Source organism: Mirounga angustirostris, unplaced genomic scaffold (assembly GCF_029215605.1).
Source record: "Mirounga angustirostris isolate CCGP_5_RB_7025 unplaced genomic scaffold, mMirAng1.0.hap1 SCAF_17, whole genome shotgun sequence".
NCBI classification, from domain to species: Eukaryota; Metazoa; Chordata; class Mammalia; order Carnivora; family Phocidae; genus Mirounga; species Mirounga angustirostris.
Window position 1 is genome coordinate 4,704,632 of NW_026991725.1, and position 17,207 is coordinate 4,721,838.

Consider the following 17,207-nt stretch of genomic DNA (forward strand, 5'->3'; position numbering starts at 1 on the left):
TGGGCAAGGTGCTTCACTTCCTTCCCTGGGCCTCAGTTTCCTCATCTGTAAGAGAGGGCTAATAATACATACCTCTCTGGAGGATTAGATGAAATACTGCTTGTAAATAGCTTAATGCATAGTACATGCTCAATAAATAGTAGCTATTAGTAATAATTAGCAGTGGGACAGCGTTAATTTAAAGCCTGAGCTCTGGGGGTGGGGATGGAGTACGGCCCCTCTCCGTCTCCATGACATCATCCTCCTGTCCTGTCGGACGCTAAACTTCCCTCCCCTTGACTCTCTGGCCTCAGAGATCATTCCAGCAATCCCCCTGTGGTAGAGCCAGTGTCTGTAGAAACTCCCAGGGAAGGTGGGGGGTGGGAAGGGCTACTCTAATTGCTTCAGATCCCCAAGGGCTCCAGTGTCCTGAGGCTGGCATCCGCATTCAGAGGGAATTTTGGAGTCTAATCTTTATCCTACTTGCTTTTGTTCCAGGGAACTTGATGGGGGGGGTGTGTGTGTGTGCAAATAGCAGGAAACCCATGTGGGAGGTCCAGTTAGCCGTCCTCCTTTCTCAGATCCCAGCAGCTACCAGAAATGGTTGCCACGACCCTGCCACTTAGTGTGGGCTTCCCCGACCCACAGCCTGTCCCCTTCCTGGGCTGGAGCTAGGCCAGGGCTCTCTATGGTGGACTGTGCCCTGGGGTCCCTTCGACTGTAAGGACGATCGTCCTCCCAACTCTCCATCTATAGAGCACCCTGCAATTTACAAAGCACTTGTATCTGTCATCTCCTTCGTTCTCCCTTTGCCCCAGAGGGTAACAGGCAGTGGTGTGCTGGAGACAGCTACTGTGGGCTTGCAGGAACCGACTGTGCCCACCTCTTTCCAGCTCCCCGTTCCGTCAAATCAGCCTGGATTGGCCATGGTATAAGCATTTACCCACGGACATTAGCAAACACTACAAATCAGAGCCTTTTTTTGGGGGGGGGGGGAGAACTGGATGGTGAACATTGATCAGCACACCACCAGTTGGGGGGGGGGCAAGGTCATTAACTTCATTTTTCAGAGGAGAAAATTGAGGTCCAGAGAGAGGAAGGGACATGCCAGTGCCCCACAGCCAAAACTGAAAACCACATTTCCTGATTCTCAGGCCACCAGCCAGCCCCAAGCACAGCCCCAGACACACAACTCTCCGGACGTGCAACCCTTCATTTTAGTAGCTTGGCATCCTGTCTGCCCTCTGCTCTCTGAGCTACCTCTCCTCTGTCCCTGACCCTCGGAGAATCGGAGGGCAGAGGTGGGGCTGGAAGAAGGAGACTTGATCTTCCCTGGGGTCAGAGAGAAGGCAGAGCAGAGTCCCTGCTCCCTAACCTGAGTAGGGAGCACCATGGGAAGAAATTCCCCAGAAAGCATGACAACGGGAGCAACAAGGAGCATTACTGCATCCTTGCTCTGTGCCCTTTCTCACAAACAACCCAGCACATCTCCCCACCTCTCAGAGACCCTTCTCCTGGTGCCTTAGGACTCAGGCAGAAGGGGCCATTTGGGAGTCAGAGGCGGGGGACACCTGTTTGCTGGTTGTGTGATGTTGGCCAAGTCACATCCTCTTTCTGTACCTCTGTACCCTTATAAGTGCAACGAGGGGCCAGGACCATTTGCATCTGAAGTTGGTGAGACTGGTCCTGCGGGGCCTCAACTCTGCCCGGCCGGGCCTCAACCCTGCCCTGCCTTCAGGAGGGACCCCCCTGAGGAAATCCTCAAGCAACCAGCTGGGGGAATTATTATCCCCCAGAAGAGGATCATCATCCTCATTTTATAGATCAGGAGACTGAGGCTCCAGAGGTTAACCCGACTGGCCCAAGTTTGCCCAGCTACCAAATTATGCCCCCCCCAGGATTCAGACTCTTCAAAGCCAGCGTGCCTAACCACGACACCAGCCGGCCCCCGCTCAGGAACACCTCAGCTTCCTTGCTGGCCCCTGGGAGCCGGAGTGGCGGGTTGGGGGCCACGTTGGAGGGTTCTCCGGGAGGGTCTGTCCCTGCATCCTTTGTGGGCAGCTGAGTCACAGAGGACACGGAGAGCCCTTCCTGGGCTCTCCGTACACTCCCTCCCACTGGGCAGCCTCCTGCCCGCCTTTTATGAGCGAGGCGGAGAGGGTACAGTTCCGCCTTAATGGTTTCTGTCACTGGCTGCGGCAGCGTGTTTTATGAGGGGTGGGGCCCGGGCCTGGTGCTGCCGGTGGCCCCACCCGGGGCTCCTCCCGCCCGGCTGCTGGGAGGGGGCCCTGGAGCAGCTCAGTAATTACCTAGTTGGGGGTGGCAGCGAAGGGCCCCGGGGGCTGCTCCCGAGGCTTGAGCACCCCAGGATACTGGGAGTCTGAGGATGCCAAGAAGAAGGGAGTTTCTAGATCCTCTCATCCCATCAAGCTGGAGGTTTGGAAGCTAAAATTCTGGCCCCTCTGGCTCTTCACCCTCCCTCAGTTTCAGGAAGAAGGGTCAGCTGCCCCTGCCTTGAGATCTGATTAAAGTGCTTTGAGAGGCAGCCTAGGGACAGAAAGGGCAGGGGGAAGAGAGGGGGAGAGCAAAGAATGAAGAGCAATATGGTGTCCCCATGGGATGCTTTCCTCAAACCTGAGCCGCGGACACCTGCAGCTGAGCCATTCCCATCCCCCCAAACAGAGCTCTCCCAGAGCCACTGCAGTCATTCCCCTGCTTCTGGAAATAGACGGGTCCTATTTCGGCGTGCCCATCCTGAGAAAGAACTTGAGCCACCGTCCGTGTCTGGGGCTGACCTGGAAGTTCTTCCAGATATCTAAACTTAATCCCCCTTGTCATCTTAGTCCTCCTGCCCTGTTCTTCCCGCCATCCACCAAGGGACCCTTCAGAGGCTAGTCAACAGCAACGGACTCATCCCTTCTCCAGGATGGATCCCAGCCTTGCTGTGGATGCCCGACTCCAGCAGCTTCCTACCTTCCCCACTCTCCTTTGCCCGGCATCCTTTTCTTTCCACCATGCCTGGCCACCTCTGAACAGCTTCCCATCTCTCCAGCCCATCCCCAGCTCCAGCCACCCAGCTCTGGCCCCAGAGGAGCTGAATCCAAGCACTCACAGTGGGCTCGGGGCCATGGCCACCATCGCGGCTTCGGGGAGTCATTCAGCCCAGCAACACCCAGGGAGCCTCCATCGAGGTATAAATACTCCCACATGCCTGGACCGTCCCCCTGCCTGAGGGCTGGGGCGGGGCTGCCTCCCCAGGCCAGGCCAGGCAGGTCACATGCCCCATAAATGCCACAGGACCACAGGCCCTTCCCAGCAGCCCTGGGGAGACCAATTGGGGCCTGAACTTTCTGGATAGATGGACGATGGATGGATGGATGGATGCAGTGCACAGATGAATGGATGGACAGATTGATGGGTGGACTAATGACTGGATGGGAAGCTTTCTCCTTTCTCTCTCTCCTTTCGGGAGACCTAAACACCCCAATCCCCCAGAGATCTTTTGCTCTTACTCTTGGAGGTCATTCATGGTCTGCCTTTTCCTCCCTCCTGCCTACTCCGGAGTCCAGGCTCTGAGGCTGTGAGCTCACCTCCAGATCGTGCTCCCAGAAGCAAGGTCAGCTTGCTCCCCAAGGTTAGCAGGAAGAGGAAGAGCAAAATTCTCAATTTCAAGAACATGAACCTCTTAGATGGGCAACTTAGGGAGAAGGTGCTCCTCCCCCCACCTTCCCCAGGGGTTTTTAAAGGCATGATTGGGTCTGATGGTGAGAACAGGCTTGACAAGGGACTTGTAGGTAGACAAAGTGACCCAGAACCACTGGGGGCTTGACTAGAGAGCAGGGCTCCTGGAGGGTGGGGACTTCTTGCCTGCTTAAGCCCCCCAGGGGGACAGGGTGCAGAAAGCAGTGGTCTGAGGCCCCAGACACTGATTTCCAGAGAAGCAATTTCCTTCTAAACTTCAGTCTGCCCCAGCTGTGAAAGGGGCCAAAGAGTGGATGGTGAGGTGGCGAGTGATGGAAGGAACAGGAGGATTTTTCACAGATTATGAAATATGGCCTCATTCTCCCTTACAGTAAGCTTCCTCCAGCCAGGCCATCTGTGGGGAGGTGGAGGGATGGACAGGGGGATGGGACCACATTGCCAGCCACTGTGCACCCATTAGCTCTGCAGACAGTCCTGTGTCCAGAAGTCCCCCCATAAAGAAGTCACTCGGCTGAACCTGTGGTCCCCTCTCTAGCCCCCCACAGGCTGCATTGATAACTGGCTGCGGAGCTGATTGGCTATGGTGGGATTGGCCGCTGAGGATTTGAGCTGTGAGACCAATAGGCATGACTAGAACCTTGTTTTACCTCATCCCCTAGCCCAACATTTATCACCTCAGAGGCCCCGGCTGCCCCACCAAGTCCCCCTGTTCTCTGATGGGGAGTCCTTCTGATCCAGGACCCCAGAAGTGTCCACTCCCAGCTCTGCCGTCAGCATGGCCAGTGGGGGAATGAACCTCAGTTCCTCCTTTATTACATGGGATCATCTTTGCCCTACATGCCTCACTTGGTTATCCTGGGGACCGAGTGAGAACCAGAAAACCAAAATTGTCAGAGGAAGCTAAACCAACACCATCTTTTCTTGTGCTCCCACCACCTCCTCCCCTGAGGTCCTGGGCCCATGGGATTTCAGGAAAGGGTTGGGGGCTGACATCTTTCCCCCTTCAACCATTGGCCCTTTCCAGGGTATTCCCAATGGGGCAGTCAAGAGTGCTCACATCCAGTTGGAGGGCCCCTCTTTGCCTGCCCACCCGAGTGGGGGCTCAGGACCCCCACCCTCCCTTGGGCCAGGGGCCTCCTGTGCTCTGTACATATCATTTTCTGAAGGCCTGCTCATTATTACCGGTCTATTATTATGGGTATGAATTCTGCCACCAATACTAATAACACAGACCTAGTACCAGACAAATACTTACTGGTGCGGCCCCTCCTCCCACGTCACCCCGAGTGCATGCGTGCACATCCATACAAGGCCAGCAGTAAGCTAACTGCTTGAATTTACCAAACTGGAGTGAAAAGAGCACTGGATGGCCCTCCCACCCAAGTCCCTCTCTGTTTGACAGATGGGGAAACTGAAGGGATTGTGGAAGGGATTGTTCTCTGCTATGCACGTATCTGGGTGCTGGCCCTTCCTCCAGGCACCTGGGCTGGGTGAAGCTGGCTGAGTGCCCGCTCACTCCTTGCCCATCTGAGGAAAAGGATGCAGAGAAGTGGTACATTCTGGGGGTGTTGTTCTGAACCCATCTAGCTGGTGGGCTCCAGCCCCCACCTCTCTCCCCTGAGCATCCCCAGGTCCTCCCCCCGCCACCACCACCCCCAGGCTTGGCATTGTCATCCCAAAGAACTTTCTCTCCAAAACCTTTCCCACCTCGGAGAGATTGGGCATGCTCACAAGCAGGCACAGAGAGGCCGAGCCTCCTCTCCAAAACCACGTGCTCTGTGGGGCCCAACGTGGGTTCCAGTCCCCCCTCCCAGAAGGAGCTGGGGACATCTCCGACAGTGAACACTGCTGCTTTGACGCTGCTAAGTGGAGTTTGATCACTGGGCTTTCTGAGCATGGTGGTGTGTGTGTGCGCGCGTGTGTGCGTGCGCGCGTATCCTTGAGCACATCCTCTGCCTTCCCAGACGGATGGACTGGTGTAGTGTGGGACATGACTATGGAATTTACAAGTGTAGGTGGAATCTCCAACTGTCTCCTTGCAATCCAGTTCCAGGGACACGCCCCATTCTAGGGGTATGTGTGTGCGCGTGAGTGCGCGTGTGCGTGTGCGTGTGTGTGTGTTGGTGCCCAAGCTGGCTGTCGTTTGTCAGAAGCAGTAATTTCAGGCGGGAGGAGCAGGGGGGAGAGCTGACTGATCATGCACCTTCCCATGAGCATGGGGTGGAGGTTAGGGTCAGACCTCCCAGTGGGCTCTCTTGTCGCATCCAGGGGTTCTTCAGGGGGTGCCCAGCCCCCGGAGCTCCCAGAGTAGCCATGAGAGCAAGGGTTCCCTTTTTTCCTGTGACTCACAGCTGGCTCTCAAGTCAAGTTCCGTGAGCCATCACGATTCAGCTAATTCTCTCCCCGGCCCCATTAACCCGAGCTGACTAAGCAAGAGCCACAGGCAGGGTAGAGACCCAGGGATGCTCACGACAGCAGTCATTCCTAAACAACCCGGCAGGACTTCTTGCCCCGGCTTCTGTCCATCTCCCTGCTTTGGGCCTGGCTGTGCCTAATTGGATTGGTTACACTTGCGGCCCCCCCAAGAAAGCTTGCCCCTACCTCCCTCTGGGGCCCTCTGGGCGTGTCTCTCCATCTTCCCCCTCTGCCTGCCACCCACCTGCAGTGTAGAGAGGTCCACCTGAACAACAGACCTCAACTTGTCTTGTTGCACTTGATCTCATTTTTACTGTTTGGCCAGCATACAGCCTTGAAGGCCCGGATAGGCTCAGGAAGTAGAGGGCTTCTCCAGGGATGACCCCATCCAGTCCTTTCTGTTCTAGTGGCATTGCTCTGGGCTTTTCCTAAACACTGGGAGAAGGGGGAGGACATAGCAGGACCTGGTGGGGATGAGGCCGAGGGGTGTTGGGCTTTGAGGGGGATCTCTGGTGCACAGAGAGATCCGTTCTGGAGAGGTGGGGATGGAAGATGGGTTTGGGGATGAGGATGGAGGTAGGGCTGAGGAGGTGAGGTAGAGAGGGATGGGATTGTGGAGATGGAGGTGAAATTGGGGATGCAGATGGGAGTGGAGGGGTTAGGGATAGGCTGGGGGTTGAGGATGGAGATGGGCACAGAGATGGAGGAAGGGGCAGTAAATCGGAAAGACCAAAATTATTTAGGGATGTTTGATGCTTCTGAGATGCACTCTTCCGAGGTCATCTTGTCATTTCCCTGCTCCTGGGCATGTTGCCAGCCTAACCACACCCATCCAAGATCAATGGTCGCCTCTCCACTCAGGAAACCACCTCTTGTGGTCACACAGTCCAGCCAAACTCAGTTTATGATCCCGAAACATGTCATGAAGTCCAATGTCAATCTCTCCTGCTTGCGGAAGCCAGTCTTGGGCCTAGCCATGGTTGTGGGCTGTGACTGGGAAGGGAAGAGCGGAGGGCATGGCTGTGGTGGTCCCCTGTCCCTTGCATCCCTCTGTAATGGAGAAAGATTAGGGGAGGTGGGCAGAAGTGGCTCCCAATAGCCCCACCTCATCAGAGTGTGGAGCTGGAGAGACCATGAGAAGGGCAGTGGGGCCTTCCTTCTGTCCTTTCCTATACACCAGGTCTCAGGAAATTTCAGTGTGGCTTAGTAACAGTCTCTGGCTCTATACTTGAGCCCTGTGCATGCGGTGGTGTTCTGCGATCCAGGAAGACTCAAGCCAGAAGGAGGGAGTTAGACATCAGGAAGGACTTCCCGGCTGGGAAGGATGGAGAGAGCCCATAGGAAAGGGAGTTATGGTGCTTTCTTAGAAGGCAGATGGGACTCTCCTTGGGGGCTAAAGAAAGGCCCTCCCTTAGACCAGGGTGTGGGTGGGGGCTGGCTCATGACAACCTCCCAGAAGGCATGTGTCCCTGGTGGGCTTTCCCCCTCGTCTTTCACTTTCCTGATCCTCCTCCCCCTCTCACGATGAATGGCAAAGGCCGTTGGTAGGGGGCAAGGTGGTGGGCTCAGTTTGCGGATGAGAAAAAGGTGGGGGGGCAGGGACCCCCCCGATCTTTCTCTGGCCTTCCTGAGAGCAGAATTGAGAGGATTCTGGGGCTCCCTGAGCGTCCTTTGAGAACTCCCTGGCATTCCCGGGAGAACAGGTTCCTGGCCCTGGGAGGTGAGTGAGGCGCCGGGCCTGAGGGGGTAGCATGCCTCAGCAGGCCCTGGAGCCGGGAGCTGAGCTCCACAGAGGCAGCATGGGCGGGGCCGGGCGGGGAGCTGGGAGGACATGCACCTCTCCCCATGGCACCTTCTCCCCTGAGGATCCCGAGCCTCCCCAGCCCCAGCCTGACTCTGACCCTGCCTGGCCCACCACACGAAGAGAGGGTCCAGGACAGAAGGTGCCAGGCCCCACCCCCCCATCAGTTGGGTCCTGTGGGTCGGGCAATGACCGAGGTGGCAAAAGAGTCTGAGCCAGCCCCTATGGGGACAGGGCTGGAGTGCAAGGCCATCCTTCCACTCTACCCTCCGGTCAGCCCAGAGGAGCTGGGTCTCATCAGTGGGGGAAGACCAAGGGTATGGGTCAAGCAGAGCAGTGGAGACTTCATGACTTCGAGGGAGGTGACTGAGTGTCCTCCTGCAGGATTAGCAAAGTGAGGAGGGCAGCCCTGCCTGGCATGGGACATGAGCAGCATCGGGTCCAGGAGAGGGATGAGGGGACTTCTCTGGGATGGGCCCTGTTCACCCAGGTCCTTTCCCACTGGCCAGCTGTACCCGGCCACGACGCACACACAAACACCCCCCCCCCACCAACAACCCCCCTCCACGCCCGTAGGTGCAGAGAGAGCTGGCAGACACGCCCACTTGTTAGAGTCTGTGCTTTATCTAACTTGCTTCTTTGGACATTTAAGGAGGGCCTGGGGGACTCCCCGGGGAATGCCAGAACCTTACCTGATCAGGTAGGAGGTGGGAAGAAGCTGTGGGAGCCAGAGGGGGCTTCCTGCCGCTCCAGCCATTTCCCTAAGAGCCTTTGCTGGCCAGACTCTCAATTCTACACTTCAAGGGTCCTAGAGCTGCCTCCCTATCCCTGGTCTGCTCACCAGACCTCTCAATCACAGAGGTCTGGAGGGAGAGCGGTGTTCCTAGACCTCCGGGGGATTCCGCCTTGAGCTCCGCATCCGGCACCGGCCACAGCACCTGTTTGCCACCTGTCTGCTTCTCCACGAGCTGTGCCATCTCCTTTCTGCACCCCAGGCCTCCCTCCAGCCCCCGGGCGTCTAGACCCCAGCCCAGGCCGCCCAGAGACGTTGAGCGATGTCTGGATCAACACAGCCTCTTGGCACCACCCAGCCCCTGGAGCTGGGATCCCCCCCTCCCCTAGAAAGCCACTAAAATTGGGAATCTGCCTCGCCAGGCTGCAGCTCTAGTTTTCTGGTCCTAGCATTGCCGAGCCCTCCTTTTCTCCCCGCACGGGGTGGCTCCGCATAGCCTCTCCAGCCACAGAGCCTCACACAAAATCCAACACACCCCAGAACCACAAGCCCCGCTACAGTAAGAAGGGCTGGCATTAGGCGGCTTGGGACAGGGACGAGGGGGAGGAACACGAGGGGGGTCCTCCTTGGCCTCCAGGCACTCACCCCACTTCCTGAGTCTCCCTTCAGCTGCAATAAGAAGATGGGGAGCACCCAGGGGCTCCCAGCCTCTCCCAGGGCCCGTTAAAAAGGCAACCCCCTCCCTCCCCATGCTCTGGCCCTGCCCTGCTGGCCTCCACGGCTGACTTGGGACCAGTCTCCTCTTACCTGCTCAGCGAAGCAGGTCGGCGTGGGGGCCCGGGTCTGGGGGGCCAGGAGCTCCGTCCGCCTGTCAGTCCGTCAGCTTGGCCGTCCTGGGTCTGTGCTGACATCAGGTGAGGGGAGGCAGCTGCTGGGTGAGCCAATAATTATGATATCAGCTTCCCCTTGCCCCGAGGGGCTGCTGCCAAAACGGGGAGAAGAGCAAGGTGACTAAGAAGCTAGTTTGCTCCTTGGCTCTCGTTTGACAGGTCCCGGCTCCTGCGCCCGCCCCAGCCGCACCCCGGCTCCCCCCCAACCCCTCCCTTCGCCTGGGCCAGCCCCGGCCCCCAGTCTCTGCCAGCGGGCACAGCCTGTGGCCTACAGAGGAGGGGGTTGTCCCGTGGCCCCCACCTGTACCCCAGAAAGGGGATGTCAGCCCCCACGGGTGGGGCATAGGCCTGTTGGGACATGCACACGTGTGTCAGGAAAGCTGGGCCACCACATGTATGTTCGTGGAGCCTGCAAAGGGATCCTGGGGAGCAGCACTGCATGGTGGCCCAGGGTTCTTCTGAGGCCTGATGGGAACAGGCAGTGGGGGTGACCCCTCAAGGGCCAAGCTCAAACACAGATGTGCAGAGAACTTATCCGTCCATGGGGTCTGGTCATCTGTCTGTCTCTCCAGTCCCTCTGATATCTTCAGGGTGTCTCGTGTGTGTGTGTGTGCGTGTGTGCGGGCGTGGGCGCCCAGATGTGGATGTGGATGTGGATGTGGATGTGGATGTCTCCCTCCGTGTGTCCGTGGGCATGTGATTCTTTCCCGGTGTCTGTCCATTTGTCCCCGGGGTGGCATACATCTGCACCCGTGGCTTTCCCTGTGTCTGGATGTGGGTCTGCGATCCTATATCCTATGTCCGTGTCCTCTTGTGGGTCATCTGTGTCTGCGCTCTGGGTCAGCAGCCTTGGTCTGTGTGTGTATCTGTGGGTCTGTGCGGGTGGAGATGGTGGGGGGCCCTTGGTTCTGTATCATGATCCCAGAGCTACTCTTTTTGTTCTGGAGGATAGAAAAAGAAACCCACATGGTTGTGGCCCTGATTCTGGGCCCACAGAGTCCACACGGAGAGTGGAGTGCCTGGTGAGCCCTCAGAATTGGTCCCCACTGCTCCCCTCTGAACCCTCTCCCACCCCGCTCCTCCCCTCTGCCCCAGGTCCTGTCCCCTCCTTCTTCTCACTGCTTCCCTTTTCATCTTCTTTGCCCCACCCCTATCTCCTGTCCCTGGCCGTTCTTTCCCTCCTCCCTCTTCCCCACTTGTCCTGGCTTCTAAGCCCACTTGTCTCTCTTCCTGGAGCTAAAGGCTGCAGGTACTTAGCGGTGATCTGCTGCCCAGCAACACCTGGGATTTGGTTTCTGGCCTCAGGGTATGGAGAGGGCAGTTCGTCTCCACTTTATCTATCTCATTCCGAGAGGTAATGCTAACCTTGGCAGGGGCAGGGTGGTGGTCATCTGGCACCAGTGTGGAGTAGACTTAAACATTTGTAGACTTCCTGGTCTAGGCAGGGAACAATCGTTTCAGAAAAGAGAGTGCCGAGGCAGGTAATAGTGAACCCCTCTGTGAGTGGTGGTTAGCAGTGTCATCCTCCATACTTACCACTCGAGTCTCAGTTTCCTCACCCGTTAAAAAAGGAATAATATTATTTACTCATAGATTAAATAAGATTAAATAAGATAATGTTTAAAGTTCCTAGTACAGGGGTGCCTGGGTGGCTCAGTCGTTAAGCGTCTGCCTTCGGCTCAGGTCGTGGTCTCAGGGTCCCGGGATCGAGCCCCGCATCGGGCTCCCTGCTCCGCGGGAAGCCTGCTTCTCCCTCTCCCACTCCCCCTGCTTGTGTTCCCTCTCTCGCTGTGTCTCTCTCTGTCAAATAAATAAAAATAAAATCTTAAAAAAAAAAAAGTTCCTAGCAGTCTCTGGTATACAGTAGATGTTCAATAAATGTGTGCCCCCTTTCTCTTCACCAGGTCCAGTGGTGCCAGGTGGGAAATGAGGATTTGCTGGTTTGCCCAGTTGGGTGTAGGAATTGTGTTCTGGGGATAGAACAGGGGCCCTGACTCAACCCACCTTTCTCTGGGGCTCATGTTAGCAATCAAAGCCCTGTTCCCTTAACCTAATAATCAATGGAGTTTCACAGTGAAGGAGCAGCTGTCTGGACCATCTAGTATGTTTGCTATTGCTTCTCTCTGGTATATATGGGGCTAATTATTATTTTTAGACTCATGGGTATTTCCATATGGATACCCTGGGCACTGAGAACCATGAAAGCTATAAATGGGAGGCTGCTCTCATTGCTATCAATCAACATTATTCTGAAGGCCCTAACCAGTGCAATAAGATAAGAAAAAGAACTAAGGGACATAAATATGAGAAGGGAAGAGGGAAAACCTTCAAAAATTACAAATGATGTGATTGTTTACTTAGGAAATCTAAGAGACTCACCTAAAAAGCTATTAGGACTAATGAGAGAATTTAGTAAAGTACCAGAACACATGTTAAGTATAGAAAAACCAAACCATGTCTATGCAACTAAAACAGACCAGTGGAAAATAAAAGGAGACAAAAGATCCTATTCACAATAGTAACAACATTATACAGTACCCAGGAATAAACTTAGTAAGAAGTATATAAAATCTCCGTGAAGAAAACAATAGAACTTTACTGATAGATGTAAAATAAAGCCTGAATAAATATAAAGGCAATCATGTTCCTGAATAGAAAGTCAATATAATATTGTAATGATGTCAGTTCTGGCCTAAATAATCTATAAACTGAATGTAATTCAAATCAAATCTGATTTTTCACCCCCTAAACTTGACTAGTTGATTCTAAATTTTGGGGAAGAGTTAATACATGAGGATAGCCTAGAACTTTTGGAAAAGAAGACTAATAGGGAGAACTTGCCTTCCAGATTTCAAAATGTTCTATGAGGGCTTCTGCAATTAAACCAGTGTAATTTTGGTGCAAATTAGCAAATAAATTAATGGAAGATAATAGAGTCCAGGATGAATGGGGATTTTTGAGAATTGGGTATATAATAACAAGTGTTCTAAGCAGCAGGAAAGTGTAAAAAATTCAATGAATGGACTTGGGATAATGGGTTTTTCCTTTTTTTTTTTTTAGATTTTATTTATTTATTTATTTATTTTTAAAATTTTATTTATTTGAGAGAGAGAATGAGATAGAGAGCATGAGAGGGGGGAGGGTCAGAGAGAGAGGCAGACTCCTCGCCGAGCAGGGAGCCCGACGTGGGACTCGATCCCGGGACTCCAGGATCATGACCTGAGCTGAAGGCAGTCGCTTAACCAACTGAGCCACCCAGGTGCCCTTATTTATTTATTTGACAGAGAGAGACACAGTGAGAGAGGGAACACAAGCAGGGGGAGTGGGAGAGGGAGAAGCAGGCTCCCCGCAGAGCAGGGAGCCCGATGCGGGACTCGATCCCAGGACCCTGGGATCATGACCTGAGCCGAAGGCAGTCGCTTAACCAACTGAGCCACCCAGGCACCCTGTTTTTGTTTGTTTTTTAAGGTTTTATTTATTTATTTGAGAGACAGAGAGAAAGCATGAGCAGGAGAGGGAGAAGCAGGCTCCCCACTGGGCAGGGGACCCAGGACCCTGGGATCATGATCTGAGCCAAAAGCAGACCCCCAGTGGACTGAGCCACCCAGGCGCCCCTGGGTTTTCCATTTGAAAGAAATAAAGTTAAATCCTACTTCACATTACTCATTTAAAAAATCCAGGTAGATGAAAGTCTAATGTAAAATGAAAACCATACACATAAATTTTAAAAATATAGAAAACATTTTATTTATTTATTTATTTATTTTTAAAGATTTTATTTATTTATTCATGAGAGATAGAGAGAGAGAGAGGCAGAGGCAGAGGGAGAAGCAGGCTCCCCGCGGAGCAGGGAGCCCGATGCGGGACTCGATCCCAGGACCCTGGGATCATGACCTGAGCCGAAGGCAGACGCTTAACCGACTGAGCCACCCAGGCGTCCCTATAGAAAACATTTTAATAATTATGGAGTAGAGAAGGCAGTTTTTAAACATGGCATCAAATCCAGAAACCACAAATGAATATATTGGTAGACTTGACTAAGTAAACATTACAAATTTCATTAGAACAAAATATACCGTAAACAAAGCTAAATTATATATATATATATATAAACCAGCCTGGAAGAAAGTGTTGCAACATATATAATAGACAAAGAATTACTATCAATAATATATAAAGAGCTCCTCTAAATAGATCAAATGATCGTAGGAAAATGGGCCTACATGAGTAGGACATGAGTAATTAATTCAGAGGTAAAATACAAATGGCCAATAAACAAATGAAAAGATTTTTAACTTCCTTAAAAATCAAGGAAATGTAGATTGATTCAGAGGCCAAGGGTCCCAGAGGGGCTCTGATCTGATGCCAGGAGAGACTGGTTTTCACCTTACTACAGACTCTGCTTTTGATGGTGAGGTGAACTTTTTCTTGGGAGACAGGATCCACCTCTGCTCCTGGATTGGGGGCGGGCTCTGGCTCCCTCTTGCCTTTTGGGAAATACTACTTCCTCATTGCAGGCCATCTGGGAGTTGAAGCGGGAGCCTTGGGAATGCCAGTGTTTTTGGACACCAAGGGGGATTTGTGAGGTCTTTCTTCTCATTCTCCACCTTCAGACAGGAGCATCCTCTCCTTCTCTCATCATCCCGGCCTCTCAGAGTTCTCTCCTAGACCCAGAAAGTCTGTCCTGGTGTCTAACCTCAACTCTAGCTCTGCAGTGTTGGCTCTGCTCTCCTTGGAAAGGACTTGTATCTGGAGGTTTGATCTCACACACTCCAACACCTTCATTTCAGGGCCTGTAGGTATAGCTGGGCTCTGGCCTGGATGGACTGTGGCTGGGTGTTGAAACAGACAGGGGCCAGGAAAAGCTCTGTCTCTCTGGAGCCTGGAGGTCAGAACTTGTTCACTGCCTGCTGCTTAGCTCTGCCCAGGGCTGGGCTGCTTTGAACCGGTATCAGCCCTAATGGGGGATGGAAATCCCTGGTGTTGATGTCCGCCATGCTCCCATCTTGTGCAAGACTCTGGTTACCCCAGGGAGAAGGAAGAGCATGTTTCCACCATGGGGAGCCCCAGTGTGATGGAGGAGGCGCTCCCTCCATGTACCCCACATCAGGACTAGCCATCTTCTATCCGTTTCCGTCCGTGTGAGCTGGACTTGTCTCCCCAAAATGGGTTCCCAACACTGAGCCTGCCACATTCCAGGCCTTCCCAGTCTTACTCCATTGGCAGGGAAGACATTTAAGACCGCCTGCAGAGGAACTGGGCCCAAGTGAAGCTGCCCGGAGGCCCTGAGGCCTGAGGACTCCATGTCAAAGAAGGGTTGGAGAGGTCTGGGGTTAATCCGGATGGGCTTCCTGGGGGAGAGCAGGCAGCTCCTTGGCTGTAGATGGCAGAGAAGCTCTGGCCAGAGTTGTGGAGGGTGTGTGGCGGGGACACCCGGTTGGAAGGTCTGAGCCTGTTCTGGTTGGCTGACCCTCTGGGAAATTCAGGGAGTTTCCAAGCCGAGAGCTTGGTGGGGGGGGGGGGGGGGGGTTGGGAGGGAGGGACACAGCTAGAGTCCTGCTGGGGGAGAAGGACAGGCTTCTCCTGGCTAGTCTTAATCCCTCCTGCTTTAGGAAGCAAGGCTGTGGAGGTGGGGGAAGAGTGATGCCAGCATGTGCGCGTGTCCACGTGTGTGTGTTCACTGGTATCCGTGTCTGTGTGGTACAGGTTACCTGTGTGTGAGTGTGCAAGTATTTACATTTCTGTTTTCATGCTCACATGTGCCACTCCAGGTGTGCATTACGTGTGTCCTGATCTTTCCAATCAGGCGGCTCCATGCTCTTGCCCCCACTCTTCTTTGACCCCTCCTCACCCCCTCCCCTCCCTGAAGTTGAGGGCTCACCCTTTTGACTGCCTGCCCCTAGTAAAACCTCACGGCTCTGCTGACTACTGCTAATGGGGCCCAGACTGGGGTGGAGGATACGTGGGGCACTCTCATCAGGCCGGCACCCACCAGAACCTCAGCGATCCCAGTCCTACCCGACCCCTCACTCTGCACCCCCTCGCCGTGTCACCCTCCAGCCTACACAGCTCACCCCTCCCTCTTCAGCCTTCCATCGGAGACTTTGGGGAGACAGAGAAGTCATGAACTGAGCCCCCCAAGGGACCTATTCTGGATTTGAGGACCCTAACCTCCAGAGCTGCCCTTGACCTAAGGCCCAAGTCAAGATGAACCCAGAGAGTGGGATCTACGACCCTGCTTCCACCTTCTCCATCTCCCTAACTAGGATCCCCTTGCCACCCTGCCAGTTTCTCTTTGAAAACTTGGCTTGATGGATCTTCCATGTGCTCTCTGGCTGTCAGTTGCCCCTGGGGTTGGGGCTGGCTGGCAGGATGAGGGGGGAGGCAAACGGGACACTCCCAGGACCCTAGGGGAGAGGGGCAGGGGAAAAAGTAAGAGATGACTGAGAAATCTGGGCAGATCTGCTGAGCCTAAAGGTGACCTTGGTTCAAGGCCCACAGCACTCCATGCACAGCAGTCTGGAAAGGGGCTTTGAAGGCAGTGTGTCCAACTTCCCTCCGGGAGCAAGAAGCTCCCCCTATGCTTCTGATACATTCATGCATTCACGCATGCATTCATACAACCGTCACTGGGCCAGGCCCTGTGCGAGGACCTGGGGACACAGCGGCATCAGGCAGATTATCCTTAGGTTGGTTCTGGCCTCACTTATCTTCTCTAGCAATGGGGGGTGCATTACCACAGAAGTTCTTGAGTCCCAACAGTGCGCAAATTCAGCTGCTAGGAGACAGCTGGAGCCCCCCCCTCCCCCCGCTACCTTTCTGGAAGCCATGGCAGAAAGGGTGCGGGTGCAGCGCATCATCCCCATGGTGCCCCATCTACCTGCCACAGCCTCGAGTGTATGTGGGAGGAGCTGAGCTCCTAGGGCAGCCTGCATAGACCAGACCTGGGCTGACAGGCCCTTCCTTCAAAGGCTGGCCCAGTCCGTGCCACTTTATTGCCTAACTAATGATGGTGATTAGGCCAACAGGTGCTACATGCCTTCTGTGTCCACCCTTCTGCCTGCTGAGAAGGATGGTGTCTGAGCACCCGGGGGCGGCCTGCCCCGCGCTCTGCCAGGGCACCCACCACTGCCGCCTCCTCAACCATCAGGCCAGTTTTTGCCCACCTTGTCCCCAGGGAACGCAGGGCTAGTTCAGTCCTCATCTGCTGGATTGCTGTGTGGCCTCAGTCCCCATCTGGCCCTCTCTGAGCAGGACTGAGGGGGAAGTGGGTAGGTAGGAAGGGAAGCTGAGGACAGTGCGTGGGGGCATTTGCCCCTGAGAAGCACACCTACCTCACCCCCAGCTACGGTTGGGCTGTGGGCACCCAGCTAGAACCCAGAAGCAAGTAGCAGCAGAGGGTCTTCCTTGCAGATGAGCTGGGGCTGCTCCTTAAGAACCCACTGCATTGTGGGTAAGTCTGGAGGGGTTGGCCCACCACTCCCAGCTGGGGGGTACTATTGCCTAGGGCCCGGGTTGTGTGTGTGTGGGGGGGTCCTAGTGTGGGTCTGGGTGGGAGCCATGATTTATGACAGTGCTTCATGACTGAGGAATGCCAGCCTGGGGGGGCTGGGGTCGGGGGGCGGAGCCTCTTGCCTGACACTCCTCATTCTGCTGGATGTCTGCCATGTCCTGTCAGGATTCTCTT